We start from the raw sequence: 17,355 nt of genomic DNA, 5'->3' as shown, positions 1-17,355 counted from the left end.
GCGACACTAGGCTCTCGAGCATCATGGAGTCAAGCTACATCAACAAGGTATGTATTATAACTTGTTATATTACCCAAGTATCAAAAGATTGTATGCTAGATAGGGTAATACCTTGGAATATTCATATCTGCATGTATAATAGAGAAAACATAGATCCAAAGTATTTAGGGTTGCATGTACACTTAGGAGTGTTAGAATGCTCAAAACCCAACAAGAAATAACAAGCACACCCGCGAGACACCGCTCCTTCAGATGGACTCTACTACATTCCAAGCTGCTGTAACAGCGGAAGTAACCGCGACTATGACACAAATCAACGCAAACAACACCAATAGAGGTGGAAATAGCATCAACAACTCCCGCCAAAGGAACGAGCATGGAAACCAACAAGTGACAGCTTATCAAGGTGCTCCAAACCCCAAGCTTAAGATCAGGAAGCGGAAGTATGGAAGTAAGAGAAAGGGACAGCCTACTCAAGGGTTCTCGAAGAAGCAACATGTTGTTGTTGTCCATGCAACCATGACCCCTACTACATTAACACCAATGAGATCATATGTTGGAAGCCTTCCCAAATGAAACTAGTGCAATTTCCATCATAAGGGAGCCTGTTGGGAGCTGCATTGTAAGAAATGCAACCAAAAGAGTCACACCACCAAATACTGTAGAACTTATCCACAACAGAATCAACATCCAAACAAAAACAACAACAATCGCAGCAACCTTAACCACAACACCAATGTTGGGACCAGTCACACCTGCTATGGGTGTGGAGGAGCCGATCACTTCAGGCATAATTGCCCCAAGGCTAACAATCAAGGAGCAGAAGGATCAGAAGTGATCCTGACCTTGGGTCAAGGTGAAGCACTCCAAGACCCGACGGTTGCTATTGGTACGTTCCCACTTAACAACCCCTTATCTTGCATTTTATTCGATAGTGGAGTTGAGAGAAGCTTCGTTAGTAACAAATTCGAGCACTTACTAAAACAACAACCCTAAAAGCTAAACGAAGCCTTCACGATGGAGATGGCTAATGGGAATAACCAAATTAACCTAGGATATTTAAGTGGAGTACACCTTAACTCTACAAAACCATTCATTTCAAATAAAATTTAATGCCAATAAATATTAGGAGTTTTGATGTGATAGTTGGAATAGATGGGTTAAGCCCCTACCATGCTGATACTATGTGTCGCGAGAGGCCTGTTTGCCTTCACCTCCCCAATCACAAAACCCTAATAACCTATGGTGATAAACCTGGCACCAATCTTCGTCTTATCTCGTGCATTAAGGCACAAAAGTGCATGCACAAGAAGAACTACGTTTTCCTCGCTCATGTCGTGGACAAGACCAAGGAAAAAGTAAGCATACAAGGCATTCCAGTAGCATACGATTTTCCAGATGTATTTCCCAAAAAACTTCCAGGAATATCCCAAAGAGACAGGTCGAATTCCGAATCGACCTAATAATAGGAGCCACATCAATTACCAATTCAACCTACAGGTTAGCTCCCGCTGAAGTTAGGAGTTATCCAGTCTATTAAGAAAATCGTTGAGCAAAGGATTCATTAGACCAAGCTTTCCACCCTAGAGAGCTCTAGTCTTGTTCATCAAGAAGACGGATCCTTTAGAATCTGCACCGATTTTAGGAAATTGAATAAGCTCACTATCAAAAACCGATACCCACTCCCTCGGATTGACGACCTATTTGGCCAGCTCCACGCAACTAGTTACTTCTCTAAAATAAATCTAAGAATCGGTTATCATCAACTTCGAGTCTGAGAAAAGGACATTTCAAAAACTGCTTTCCGAACTCGTCGCGACCATTTCAAACTCATTGTGATACCCATAGGTCCAACGAATGCTCCCACAGTATTCATGGACCCTTCAAACCGAGTTTTCCCAAACATTCCTAGTTTGCCTTTTTAATTATTTTCATCGATATCATACTCGACGGCTCACGAAACAAGAACAAACATTGTCAACACCTATGATCGGCTTTGGAGGCGTCAAAGTCGAAGAATATCACGAAGGAAGCACTGCGTAGACTGGATAAACTCTCAAAGTCAAAAAGACGAAGCTTATTATTACAAGAGTTGGATTGAGCACGATTTGGGTGATAGTTGATAGGTCAACCAAATCTGCTCATTTCCAACTAATAAAGGAATCAAACAAGAAGGAAATATTAACACGGATCTGCATCAAGGAGATCGTGAGACTCCATGAAGAACCAACATCTATTATCTTGGATCGAGATAACGGATTTACTTCAAGATTTGGATAGTGACTTCAGAAGGCTATGGGAATACAGCTAGTCACGAGCATTGCTTACCACCCTCAAACCAATAGCCAAAGCGAACGGACCATTCAACCACTCGAAGTCATGCTATGAGTCAGGATGTTTGAATTCCACAAGTCATGGGATACAAAGTTGCCCTTGATTGAATTCTCATACGATAACGGCTATCACGCAAGTATCAAGGTTGCTCCATTTGAGGCCTTATATGGTCGCAAATGCAAATCGCCTCTATACTGGGATGAGATGGGTGACACCCAAGTGGCAAAAAGGGCAATCACCAAGCAACACACTTACGTGACCTAAAATCATTCGCGAAATGACAGAGAAGATAGTACAAATCAGAGCTCGACTTCAAGCATCGCGAGACCGACATAAGAGCTTTACAGACAAGAGGCAAGATCCATTATAATTTCAAGTCGGGGATCGGGTGCTACTGAAGGTCTTTCCCAAGAAAAGAATTATTTGCTTTGAAAAACGGGGAAAACTAAACCCACGGTACATAAGACCATTCGAGATTCTCGCCCGAATTGGTCTGGTAGCCTAAAAGCCGCGGCTACCTTCGGAGCTCAGCAATGTACATCCCATGTTCCGCGTCTCAAATTTGAAAAGTGCTTATCGGATAAAACTCTTATCGTCCCTTTAAAATAAATCAAAGTAAACGAGAATCTCTTGTTCGATGAAGAACCGGTCGAAGTTATGGATAGGGAAGTGAAGCGTACTTAACAAAGTCGCATTCCGATCGTGAAGGTTCGATGGAATGCCAAACATGGATCGAAATTCACATGTGAACACGAAGACCAAATGAAGCAGAAGTACCCTCACCTATTCTCTTATTCATGATCCAATCTTGCGAAAGAATTTCGGGACGAAATTCCCTCTAACGGGGAAAAGATGTCACAACTGGTATTTTGCTAGGAAATTCTTTTCCATTGTAAACATCATCCATTGCAAAAAAACATGTACTCTAAATGAATATCATGCTCTATGTTTACTCAATACATCTCTTATAGTCAATTATGTGTTGAAAACCCTAGAGCTTCCGGTTCAAGTTTAATATGAACTAGGATTCTCTTATTAGGCCTAATGGCCCAATAAACTTTCAAGTTGATCACTTTGGGCCTAGGAAACCTAATTGGACTCTAAATAGACCATATTCACAAAAATTTAGCATTTTGGGCCATGTGGGCCTAAAATAATCCATCCTATCTCTAATGGGCCTTGTTGGGCCATAAAAGATTTCATTTGCCCTAATGGGCAGTAAACTCTTTAATTGGGCTTCATTTGGGCCGATAACCTTAACAAGGGGCCCAATGGGCCGAAAAGTATTCTTATACTTCATAAAAATCGAGCAAAGCCAAGATTGAGCCCAAATAACTTCAACTCCTTTCTCCTAGCCCAAATTCTCGGCCCAAGGTGTTTATTAGACAAAAAAAATGAGAAATTATGTGCAAGTGCCACCTCAATATTGCATGGTGATCACCCATGCACCAAGACCCCACATACAACAAGGTAAGATCTCATATAACTAGGCAAGTCTTCTCTCTCCCTCTCCCCTCTTCAAAAATCACGGCCATAAGGCCTCCTCACCATTTTTTTACTTTCTCAAACTCTCACAAGAAGTCCGTTAAGAACTCTCCTACATTTTCCCTCTAACTTTTCGAGTTTTGGTGTCATTTCAAGAGGAGTTTTCATCAAAGATCATCATCCTTGGTAAGATCTCACAAACTAAGTTGATTTACTACATCTTTAAACTCAAATCACTCCTCTTACACCATATTTTTGTGGATCATGATTCTTAGAACCATCTAAGTTCAAGATCTACTCAAGAAAGCTTGCTAGGATCAAAAAATTTCTTCAATCTCTTCCTCAAACCGAATCCAAACCCCAAATGTGAGTTTATACCCCTTGTTTTCGGTTTTCATATGATTTTTGGGGGATAATACAAGTTTCTTTGTGTAGATCTATGTGTATGTGCATGAATATGTGTGTTTCTCATGACTTATTTGTTGATTATTTGCTATTTACCTCCTAAATCTAAAGATATACTAAGAATATTAAGTTTTACCACTTGGATCTTCATGAAAACTTTTAGATAAGTGTGTGTTATCACATATAATACATGTAACCTTGTATATCTGGGATTTACACACTTTAAATAGCAAAAATGAGTGTTGTATTTAAAGATCTATAAACTATACTCATAAAACAGCCCTTGACAGAAAAGATTTGGTCCAATCTCGAACTGGTTTGACCAACTTAATGACAATAATTTTCAAAACTGTTTTACATTAAACAATTTCAGGTTTATACCTTTAAAATGAATACTCTCATGTTTTCATACGATTTTTCTGCAATTTTTGGTGAATTTTACAAAACTACCTATCATATTTGAAATAATTTTGGACCAACCTGTGAAGGTGAGCAATTTCACACTAGTTAAGGCCAACAAAAACTATGAGAAAATTGTGAACAAAGTAGACAAAATTTCCATACTTTGAGAGTTTTCGGATCCAAATTTCGACTTACGATGATTTTTCTACAAGATTTTCAACAACTGGGTCTGAAAAGTCAAAAATCGAAAAAATGTGCATTTTCACTAAAATCAAGCCAAAAATGGGTTAGAAATGGTACTTTACTAAAAATTAGCCATGAATGCAAGTTTTGTACAAAAATGGGGACTAAAGTTTATTTTTACAAAAATTGGGCCTTAGTTGTAATTTTTTGGCTAATTGGGCCAAAAACGTCATTTTTACAAAAAGTGAGTTTTTATGCTATTTTAGTGAATACTTGAACCAAAACCAATGATAAACTAACAAACGGATTAATTTAATCATTTTCTAGGTTATTGGGCCTTAGTGGCCCATTTTTATGTGTAATAGGTCGTGTATACTATTTATATGTTTATTGAGCCTCATTAACCCATTAACATGTGCGACGAACCTTGGATACTATTTGTGTGCTATTTGGGCCTGTAAATACCTTACATGTGAAATGGGCCTTAGTTTTCCTTTCATATATATTTCGGGCCCATGTTATATAATCTTATTCCAATTGGGCCTTGAAATAATTTACATGTTTAGCGATGCCTTAGTGGTTCACTTACATGGTTCATTGGGCCCGAAATGAGTTTATACTTTTCTTTGCATAAATTCGATTAAGGATCTAGTGAGTTTTGTCGGTTGGCACCTATTAAGTGTATGATCATAGCCTCTAGTTATAACCAGAGTCTCTTGGAGGGAGAGCGGGGATTTGTGTATAGATCTATACGGGGATGACACCCCACACCTGAGCTCTTCGCTACAGTTAGACTAACTCAGTCTATGGTGACGAAAACCTTATAATCAAAAATGAAAACCGGCGTCCAACAACACCAAGACAGGCAAAATTGTCATTGTTTAGTATGGTTATGACGACTCACTTAGAGGAATTAACGTTATGAAGTTTATGGAAGACCATTCTCTTTTCTCTTGGATTACTCGGAAACATTCTCGTACTGGTACTCAACCTCGGGGGTTGGTATGTCAGCTTTCTCTTTTACAGACAACATCGAGTTGTTTGGGAACATTCTATTTACATGCTCTTTACATTCTCACTACATTCTCTTTACCCCTTTTAGTCAAATAAACAATAACATACATGCCTTAATACAAGATCTGACATAAACATACTAAACAGTTTGCAAAAAATATATGATTTTCTGGTGGTTTTCAAAGTTATAAAAATTATTTTCACAAACATCCTTATGAACTCACCAACATTTTTATGTTGACCGTTTTCAAAATAACTTTTATTCTCAGGAAACCGTTGATGCATGATGACCGAAACAAACTAATGGATATTGTGTTATATTTTGTTTCATCATACTCTTACTATTTTGGCATGTAATCTTCAAATACAATACTCGATTTAACAATGAATGTTGTTATATTGCATGTGTGATGATGATGATGATGTTATGTTTCAATTATATACTCTGTAATGATACTACAATAATGAATGTTGTTATATTACATGTGTGATGATGTTATGTTTCAATTATATACTCTGTAATGATACTACAACAATGAAGTCACACACAACCCCCGGACGTTTCCGCCGTTTGGTTCGGGGGTGTGACAATAACATTGATGCTCAATCCTGCATCTACTCTTTGTACTAGGTTGGACTTTCATTCGTAACCCTTGAGTTACAAAATAAGTCCTTATTGAGGACTCCTTCTTCTTCTTAGGATAAATTCTTTCCTTTACCTATTGTAACAGACCGATGGGTCATGTTCTAATGACCTCTCATTGTATGATGCAACGCTTAGACTCAAGTATCTTAGAGTCAAATTCCAAAATGGAATATACCTTCCTTCATATTCTAATGTGATATAATCACATTTTTACATGTAGCATCTCTACCTACAAGCTTCCTTAACAACGAGCACGATGCCATCGATCACATTGATTTCAATCTTCTGACTTAAGTTAAATGCAACATCGAACTCGGTTCTCTGAACCACGTAACAAACTCATCGTAGTCGGACTCAATTTGATATTACCACTAGGGTCAGAATATCAATCATCTTCTTAGTAAATACCGAAACGATGGTAACAACATACTTGAATAATACAAGACCAATCACTAGCTTCTTGGTAACCTTGTAACTTTCCCTGATCCAAGTGTGAGCCCTGTGCTTCCAGTAGTATAGATCTCTATTACTATTCACACCTACTCATACTCGTCTCAAGTATTGTCTCGCAGTCCCCAAGTCCTAAAATCACCAAACAATTTAACACATACGAATGTGTCTAATTAATCATACAACTTTTCCTAGACTCTACTAGGACTTCTTTCACGCGTATCTTTTATCATCATTCATGCTTCAACTTGGTTGGTGCGGGAAATTCCAAACGATGGGACAACTTCAAGAATTACACCAGTCGTTCCATCATCCTGCCAATCGAAGGTGTTCTTCAGACGTACCGTACTCCTTTAAGCGTTCTGTTATTTTATCATACCGCTCTTAAGATATCTTCGGATAGGTGTCATTCACTATCACAAAGCCTTTCATTTCCACCATTTACTCAATTCTCTACGATTCTTCTCCATAACGTTTTGTACATCTAAGGAGACGTTTGGTGTACCGGGCGAGAATTTAAGATAAGAAAGCTTTATTTACGATAGACGTATAAATATCGTTATCACTCCGAAACGTTTACATGCTAGTTATAATACCGTATTCATACACTTAAAATTCTAAACACATAAGGTTTCCAGATCCGGTTGGCAACAAACCATAGATCCAAACAAATAATATAATATATGGCAAACATATAACATTTAGCACATGAAAGCATTTTAGGCATCTTTCCTACAATATACTAGTGCTCGTGTCTTAAAATATATTAGACTATCATCTCGGAATCATCGCTTAGCATTCTAAGTTTAAGTCTAGAAATCCTACAAATATCTAGTTCGCTTAAACTAATGATCTGATACCAACTGTGACATCCCCAATTTCACGGCCAGAAAAGACTGATTTGTTTATGTTTTGTTTTATAAAATCAGAGTAATATTTTGATTAAAAGAGTTGCAGAATTTGTTCCCAAAACAAAATATGATAAAATTTATCAAAACGTTTCTCAAAGAGAATGTATTTTCATTAAATAATAAAACCTCGGGATGTCATGTTCCGATACAGACCAAAAGCATAAACAGTACAGTACAGACCTTACTACAGTTATTTGTAACTACTGGTTTATAATCCAAAATCTCTCTTCAAGTCCATCAATTTATACTCTTGTACCATTACCTGTAATGCAAAGAAAACTGAGTGGGTCAGGCTTGGGAGCCTGGTGAGCATATAGGGTTTTCAACCCACAATAATATAACTATTATATTTAATCATCAAACAATCAACCCAATTACCCATCCCCGTTATCTTCGTTTAATCTTCCCTAAAGATATTGTCCTATGGGTCATCTCCTATATCATATTTACCTCTCATCTCCTTACATATTATATCCTTATATGTTTGTTCCTAAGAACTTTTCCTAAGGATCATCGCCTACATCGCATAAACAATACTAATTCGGGGATTACTCCCTCAATATGTGTCTAGTAAGGGTTAGGGTATCATCGCATGATTATGCAGCCATAACATCGTCTGGACTCATAAATCATAATAAGGGTTAGACTATCATCGCATGAATACGCAGCCACAACATCGTCTGGACTCGTAAATAATAATAAGGGTTAGACTATCATCGCATGATTACGCAGCCACAACATCGCCTGGACTCGTAATTCATTACCTATCTATCATTACCTAATTATCATCACCATTATATCCTCACCTATCTGTTATCACATTATTTCATCACACACCAACTATTTCATCTACCCATGTTCTACCCAACATATTTGTAGCTATAAATTACATATACAGTTTAAAACTACTTAAAAACTTGTATAAAACATTCATTCAACATTCATAACAAGTAAACAACAGTATATAAACACATAACACGTATTTCATAGAAAATAATTCATATCTATGTGTTAGAAGAAAGTAACCACACACTCACTTGATTAGAAGATGATTGGACAGCGCTACGGCTTGTAGAAGTAGTACTCTTCAGTGACACCGGGAGATCTTCACAAAAACCAAGCTTCTCGCGGGCAGAGATTCGGCTCGAGAATTTCACTTCTCGGGATCTTCAGGGCTTCGGGACTTGCTTCGAGTCTCGGGAATGATATCGGGGCTTCGGGGTATTTCTTGCACGCAAAACAAGGTAAAAACACGAGAGAAATGGAAGAATGGAGCACCAAAACTCGGCTGCACTCGACATATATTTATAGGGGCTAAAACCCTGAATTATGTTGGGTGTAATCCTTAGTTACGCTGGGCGTAACCTGGATAAGGTTGCTGACCCCCCCTCCCCCCCCCCCCCCCTTTGGATAATATCGAAATTTATAATTAAATTTAATATTTTAATTATTTAATAAACTTCAGAAATTCATATCTTCTTTATACGAACTCCGTTTTCGACATTCTTTATATTCACGCGTAGGTGAGAGTATGTTCTACAACTTTTGTTTAGACTCCGTCGGCTAATTTTGATTTATTTTTATCATTTATTTTTAGTAGATCGGGACAAGAAAACTCTGTTATAAAGTCATAACTTCTTCATCCAAAGTCCGTTTTCGTATGTCTTTTTACCGTTGAACTACTATCAACAAGATCTTTGATTCTCGTTTAGATTGTTTTGGCTAAAAACCGCTTGATCTTAAATCGAGTATTCGGGCTGCATACAGCTAAATCGAAACTTAGAAAAATCATAACTTCCTCATACGAAGTCAGATTTGGACGTTCTTTTTATGCACGCTCATAGTTTAATGAACTCTACAACTTTCGTTTAGATCGCTAAGGCTAAATATCGCTCTAACATAAATTCACTTTTTACATCATTCAGCGTCATGTCGGTTCTGTCACGAAACTTCGACGAGTCATAACTTCTTCGTTATAACTCAGATTTCAGCGTTCTTTATATATATATGGAATCCTTGTAACATATACTATAACTTAGTTAAGATTAATCCTTCTAAATAATCCTCCATAAAAAAGTCATTTTTGATGCTTATCGTCTTTAGATTGACTAGCCCTAATCTACGGTCGTTACAATTGCTTCCCCGAAACCCCAGTAACCTACCCCGTCTCTGCCTTCCTCTTCTTGAGGTGCTCCAAATCAATCTCCCTCTCCGTCGCCTTGATAATAATGGACTCCAGGGTCGGGCAGGATGAGTAGTTGACATGCTCCCGAATATCTGCCCTCAACATGTCATGATAGCGGGTCTTGTGCATCTCCTCAGCCTCTGCATACCGAGGTACCAATAAGTCCCTCTCTTAGAACTTGGCGGTGATCTCCACCACTGACTCAGTAGTCTGGCTCATGTCTAGAAACTCCATGGCTAGCTACTGAAGCTCCACAGCTGGCGCAAACTCAGCCCTGAACCTGGTCACAAAGTCCGACCAAGTCATGACCTTGATGGTTGGGGCTCCCGCTGAGTCACCAACCGACTCCCACCAATCCCTAACTCTGTCTCTCAAACAACCCGCAACAAAGCGGACCTTTGACCCTTCCGAGCTGAAGCTCGTCTACTTTGCAGACAGTATGTGCGTACCCGACTGGCTGGGCGCCAAGTCACTCCTGAATGTCCGGAGGAGATCCTCCATCAACTCAATAGTCCCTTCCTTGATCGACCCAAAAATGACCGGGGTCGCCTCAGGGATATATGTTGTGATCTCAGATGCGATGAACTCGCGTAGCCCGTCATCAACCTGCTCGGATCCCACACCCGAACCTGATCCTGATACAGACCCTGAACCTCCTGCCCCATGTCGTGTAATCGCCATACTGAAATAAAACACATAAACCCCAGAGTCATACATACTCTCGAGAGGTCTCACACACTCTCCAAGTTCCCTGGTTTTTTCTTAGCCCTCCCTGATTCGAGTATGGATCCTCTGCTTCAAGTAGTAAGGGCCCGTACTACCTTCCACATTTATCCGTACTTTCCTCAAGGATTGCTTCGACTTCACCAAGTCCCTTCTAATAATACTGCTTTCCAAACTAATCCCATCCTAGGCTTGTCCTAGGGTACTCTCTGACCTTCTCTCCGTCATCAGTTGCACAAGGAGTCCCTATCATCTTTCCCTAACTAGCTTGAGAATACTATTTGTAACAACGCAAATTTTCAAATAAATTTTTCATTTAAAATAAAGTAGTTTCATTCAACCAATAATATTATTTCATGTCTCATATCAAATACATATATAAAATCCCCAAGATCTCAAATGGCAGCAGTGTGTATGCATCATGCCGGCGCCTTCCCACGGTCCTCGCTAGTACCTGAAACACATACATAACAACTTGTAAGCATAAATGCTTAGTGAGTTCCCCAGTATACACTTACACATATACGCCTTTCCAGGCCCTGACCTTCCGGTCCAAAGTACAACGCCTTCCGGCCCATGAGATAATTGCCTTCCGGCCCATAATATTTTGCCTTCCGGCCCATAACATATTACCTTCCGGCCCGTAACATATTGCCTTCCGGCCCGTAATATATTGCCTTCCGGCCCATAACAGATTGCCTTCCGGCCCATAAACATATGCAACACATAGTACAATTACTTTAACACATATAGCACATATATCATATATCATAACTGACCTTTCTGTCACATAATACTTTGCCTTCCGGCCCATAGAACATATATAGCATGCATAGCAACTACCTTTCCAATTATAGAATATGTATAACACATAACATATCCGACCTTCCGGTCACACATAGATACCCTTCCGGGTACAGTATAGTGAGAAGACTCACCTCGTGGTAATGTAAGCTATCAACTCTTGAAACTACTCGCACTCGATCCGCCGATCTGCAGACTCCCTATAATACCATATACCCTTATTAATACTCTTATCATTCAAGACAACTGACCATAAGAATTTACATGCAGGTCAACTCTGGTCAACGGTCAACTTGACCGGACTCGTCGAGTGCAAAGGCGACTCGGCGAGTCTAGACGTCCTCCCCAATTTTCCCTGTTGTTCTCCTTTCTACTCGTCGAGTATCCCTCTTGACTCGACGAGGTCCTCGTGGAAGAATCGCGGGGCCACCCCGACTCCACTCGCCGAGTCTGAAGAACAACTCGGTGAGTCCCAGTGAATCTTCAAGCTACTCGCCGAGTCTGCTCATCCGACTCGGCGAGTCCATGCCATGCAGTCGATCAACTGCTTCCTGAAACACGTATGATCCCGAAATACACACTCATGGGACTATCTGGACCTCTAAACATCCTATTACTGGGGTATAAACACTTGGGTAACAACATAATATTCCATCTAATCACCAAATGGGTTCTATAAACCCTAACTTCATATACACATCAATCACAGAAGAACGAAATCCAAGATATTACCTGATTGATGCACTTTCTGTGTCCCCAAATCCTTAGAACGTGATTCTCTTGCTGTTCCTTTAGCTAAACCTTCCTCTTCCTTGCACCCAACTCTTCCAAACCCAACAATGGTCTTCAATCCTTGCTCCAGATGCACACAATCGTTCTAGGGTTCTTCTCAGTAAGCAAAAACTAACAATGACGGCCTAAGAGGCGTTATATACGATCCAAAACCAAACGGCTAGGGTTTCTGCTGAACAGCGTCGACTCGCCGAGTCCCTAATGGACTCGTCGAGTCCAGTCGCGAATCCGCGACCAAGTCTGTGGTCCTACTCGGCGAGTCAGGCACTAACTCGCCGAGTCCCCTCCTAAAATGCCCCAAAAATAGTTTAAATCAATACCTGAAATTCCGGGCTGTTATAACTCTCCCCCACTAGAACTAGACTTCGCCCTCGAAGTCTCACTCTGCGAATAACTCCGGATGTTGCTCCCGCATTTCACGCTCCGGCTCCCAAGTCATCTCCGATCCCTTCCGGTGTTGCCACTGAACCAACACCAGGGGTACCTCCTTGTTCCGCAGAACCTTGATCTTCCGATCCCTGATAGCTACTGGTCTCTCGGCGTAATTCAGGCTCGCATCCACCTGAATATCCTCTAACGGAACCACCGCCGATTCATCGGCTATACACTTCCTCAACTGTGATACGTGAAAGGTATTGTGAATCTGTCCCAACTCTGCTGGTAACTCCAACCGATAAGCTACCCGACCTACCCTTGCAATCACACGAAATGGACCTATGAACCGGGGCCCCAACTTGCCCCTCTTTCTGAACCGAATCACTCCCTTCCAAGGAGAAACCTTCAGGAGAACGAAGTCGCCAACCTGGAATTCTAGCTCGGACCGGCGTCTGTCCGCATAACTCTTCTGTCGGCTCTGGGCGGTCAATAACCTCTGCCTAACCTGTTGAATCTGCTCTGTCGTCTGGAGTACGATCTCGGTACTGCCCATCACTCTCTGTCCCACCTCTCCCCAGCAAATGGGAGTCCGACACCTCCTACCATACAACAACTCAAAAGGTGGCATACCAATGCTCGAATGATGGCTGTTGTTGTAGGAAAACTCTGCCAAGGGTAAATACGCATCCCAGCTACCCCCGAAGTCTAACACACACGCTCGAAGCATGTCCTCCAATGTCTGAATCATCCGCTCGCTCTGCCCGTCGGTCTGGGGATGGTATGCGGTACTAAAATGCAGTTTAGTACCCAGCTCCTCATGAAATTTCTTCCAGAACCTGGAAGTGAAACGTACATCACGGTCTGAAACAATCGAGATCGGCACTCCATGCCGAGATACTACCTCTCTCACGTATAACTCCGCCAACTTCTCCGCTGATGAACTCTCGCTAATGGCAAGGAAGTGTGCACTCTTCGTCAATCTATCCACAATCACCCAAATTGCATCGACTCCCCTAGCAGTTCTTGGCAATTTGGTGATGAAATCCATAGTAATCTGCTCCCACTTCCACTCAGGAATCTCCAAGGGCTGCAACTTACCATGCGGTCTCTGGTGCTCGGCTTTAACCCTACGGCAAGTCAAACACCTCTCAACGAACCATGCGACGTCTCTCTTCATACAAGGCCACCAATATTCCTTCCTCAATTCCAAATACATCTTCGTAGCACCGGGATGGATCGAGAATTTCGATCTATGAGCCTCCTCCATCAAAATAGTACGCGTACCGCCCACGAATGGTACCCAAATCCGACCCTGAAACGTCAAAAGTCCTCGTCCATCCTTAACGAACTCTGAAATTAACCCAACGACTCTGTCTTTCTTCTGTATCTCGGATCTCACAGCCTCGGCCTGCGCCCCACGAATAGCATCTAATATCGGGGTCATCACTGTCAGTCTCAAACATACGTCTCGCAATGGAGTGCTCTCCGCTCTACGACTCAATGCATCGGCTACCACATTAGCCTTGCCTGGGTGGTATAGGATCTCACAGTCATAATCCTTAACCACGTCCAACCATCTCCTCTGACGCATATTTAGGTTGGGTTGATCCATCAAATACTTCAAACTCTTATGATCCGTGTATATAGCACAACGAACCCCGTACAGGTAGTGACGCCATATCTTGAGAGCGAACACCACTGCCCCCAACTCTAAATCATGTGTGGGATATCTCGCCTCATGAGGCTTCAGCTGCCTCGACGCATAAGCTATCACATGCCCTCTCTGCATCAACACCGCACCCAGTCCCGAAATCGATGCGTCGCAATATACGACAAAATCTTCCATCCCTTCCGGGAGAGCTAATACCGGGGCTTCGCACAGCCTCTGACAAAGTGTCTCGAAGGAAGTCTGCTGCTCGGGTCCCCATGAGAATGTAACACTCTTCCGGGTCAATCTGGTGAGCGGTACCGCGATCTTGGAGAAGTCCCTAATAAACCTCCGATAGTAGCCCGCCAACCCAAGGAAACTTCTGATCTCGGAAGGTGACTTCGGTGCCTCCCAACTCATCACTGCTTCCACCTTGGCCGGATCGACCAATATCCCTGCCTGATTAACAACATGTCCAAGAAATTGGACCTCCCGCAACCAGAAGTCACATTTGGAGAATTTTTCATATAGCTTCTCCGACCTCAGTACCTCAAGGACCTCCCTCAAATGTCCCTCATGCTGCTCTCTAGTTCGCGAATATACTAGGATGTCGTCGATAAATACAATCACAAACCGATCCAGCATCGGCCTGCATACCCTGTTCATGAGGTCCATGAACACTGCCGGGGCGTTGGTGAGCCCGAAAGGCATCACCACGAACTCATAATGCCCATACCGCGTCCTGAATGCTGTCTTCTGGACGTCCTCATCCCGCACTCTTACCTGATGGTATCCTGATCTCAGATCGATCTTGGAAAACCAAGATGCCCCTTGCAACTGATCGAATAGATCATCAATCCTCGGTAACGGATAGCGGTTCTTGATCGTCACCTTGTTCAACTCCCGATAATCAATACACATCCGGTGTGAACCATCCTTCTTCTTGACGAATAGAATCGGTGCTCCCCACGGCGAGCTACTCGGCCGAATAAATCCCTTCCCCAGCAACTCCTGGAGTTGCGAGGACAGCTCTTGCATCTCCGGAGGTGCAAGACGATAAGGCACCTTCACAATAGGCGCAGCCCCCGGAACCAGATCGATACCAAACTCTACTTGCCTCGCGGGAGGTACTCCCAGCAAATCCTCGGGAAAAACATCTGGAAACTTGCGCACCACTGGAACCTCCTCCACTGTCCTCGGTCTCTCGGAAGCCTCCCGCGTATCCATCACATACGCCATAAAACCTTTACATCCCTGCTGTAGACATTGCCTCGCCCTAGCGGCCGAACAAAAAGCTGATCCCGAACGGGTACCCTCGCTGTACACCGTAAGAACTCCCCCACTAGGGTCTCGTATAGTCACCAGCTGGCGCTCACAGTCGATGACGGCGCTGAATCGGCTCAACCAGTCCATGCCCACGATGACACAGACATCACCCATCGCAATAGGAATTAGGTCAATCGGAAACGCAACCCCAAAAATCTCTAGTACGCATCCCCGAAGAACCTCCGTAGCACAAACCACCCTCTCGGCCGCTATAGAAACGCTCAGAGGCCGACTTAACGACTCACGACTAATGCTGATATACTGACTAAAAGCTAAAGATACAAAGGATCTACTCGCACCCGAATCAAATAACACAAGAGCAGGCATAGAGTTCACAAGAAAAGTACCTACACATATATTAACATAAGCATAACATTTCAACTTTAAATAAATACGCGAATTACAGTATACCTGCCACAACATCGGGTGCAGCGCGGACCTCCTCCGCAGTCAGCTGAAAGGCTCTCCCGCGAGCCCTCAGGGCCTCGACCTTCGCCGGTCGTGTCTCGGTAGTCCTGGTAGTAGGTGTAGATCCCTGACGAAGCTGCAGGCACTCGGCCTTCCGATGGCCTGTCTGGTTGCAATGAAAGCAAACCATAAACCCCTTAGGGCAATCCCTGGCAATGTGTCCTTCCTTGCCACACTTGTAGCAACCCCCCGCTCGACACGCCCCCTCATGACTCTTGCCGCACTTTCCGCAAGTGCGGCCCTTCGAACCTCCCATCCTCGAATCAGCGGACTTGGTCCGCTTGGCTGCCGGCTGAAACTGAGCTGGTCGCCGGTCGCCGGTCCGCCCGCCGAGACTCAGCCTCCTCCCTGGCCTGGGTCTCTAACTCGATCTCACGCTTCCTGGCGTTCGCCTGAAGCTCAGTAAAAGTACGATAGGTGGAGTTTGACACAAACTCCCGGATATCCCTCCTCAACACGCCCAAGTACCAACTCATCCGTGACTGCTCTGTAGACACCAGCTCGGGGCAGAACATCGCCCTCTCGTGAAACTTCCGTGTAACCACCGCAACGGAATCAGTACCCTGCTTAAGGGTCAAGAACTCTTGAATCAATCGTTCCCTCTCCACTGGGGGAACATACTCGTCCCTGAACATCTCAGTAAACCTCTCCCACGTCACCATCAGGGTGGTCTTAATGGACCCAAACATCTCCGGGATCTCAGCCCGAACCGCCGCAGCTACCTCCTCCTGAATCATCTGACGAATCTCCTCGTCACTCATACTGCTCGAACTCGCTCCGTGGCGTGTCGTAACCATGATGTCTCTGAAATACAACATAAAATTATCAGAGACTCCATCAAGTACAATTGTACTTGATAACGCAACCCTACTCAGTCTCCGATGTCCAGGGATTCTTACTTGGGTCTTCCACCGACCCGGTGTCTTCGGTAGTACGGGCCCAATACTACCGACCACACCGTGTCAGTATTCGTCCCAAATCTTCCTCCCCAAACCCCGAATAGTGAGTACTCTACTTCTCGTATGCACTATCTACCTGCACGCTACCGAATATCTCATACAAGCAACCTCCCTAGACTAAGGCATCACAAAACAGGCCATTCTAGTCCTATCATGTATACCTAGTCTTCTAGCATGCATAACAATTCATAATTCAGTGCATAACATAACATTGTAAGGTATTCTAGGGATCTTTACCGTTCGGG

General features: G+C 42.8%; 1 pseudogene; it reads left to right on the top strand.

Moving 5' to 3' along the window:
* The first annotated feature begins 303 nt into the window (after positions 1-303).
* LOC145010054 (uncharacterized) overlaps positions 304-17,355 on the top strand; it is a 29,658-nt pseudogene continuing 12,606 nt past the window's right edge.

The sequence above is a fragment of the Lactuca saligna genome, chromosome 8 (genome assembly GCF_052625555.1).
Source record: "Lactuca saligna cultivar CGN05327 chromosome 8, ASM5262555v1, whole genome shotgun sequence".
Taxonomy (NCBI): Eukaryota; Viridiplantae; Streptophyta; class Magnoliopsida; order Asterales; family Asteraceae; genus Lactuca; species Lactuca saligna.
This window is presented reverse-complemented; position numbering and strand designations above follow the sequence as displayed.